A 234-nucleotide genomic window follows, 5' to 3' on the forward strand; every position below is an offset into this window, starting at 1 on the left:
GGTTGCTGCGACTGCTGCTGTTTCTTCTGCTGCTACTGCTGCTGCTGCTGCTGCTGCTGCTGCTGCTGCTGCGTCTCTACCTGAGGCTAGGCGGCTGCTGCCACAAGAGCGGTATAGACCCTCGAATCTGTACAGAGCTCTGAATGTCTAGCCTCCAAGTCCTCCTGCTGCTGCTGCTGCTGCTGCTGCTGCTGTTGCTGCTGCTGCTGCTGTTGCTGCTGCTGCTGCTGCTGC

The 234-nt window shown here is 59.8% G+C and overlaps 1 protein-coding gene across 1 annotated transcript in view; it reads left to right on the forward strand.

Annotated features, from left to right (window-relative positions):
• The window catches only part of EMH_0006380 (uncharacterized protein), a gene marked incomplete at both ends in the record, with an annotated part of 2182 nt that overhangs the window by 1755 nt on the left and 193 nt on the right, over window positions 1-234 (forward strand). The gene's annotated exons all lie outside the window — the stretch shown is intronic.

This window comes from Eimeria mitis, genomic scaffold, assembly GCF_000499745.2.
Source record: "Eimeria mitis Houghton genomic scaffold, Emh_scaff274, whole genome shotgun sequence".
NCBI classification, from domain to species: Eukaryota; Apicomplexa; class Conoidasida; order Eucoccidiorida; family Eimeriidae; genus Eimeria; species Eimeria mitis.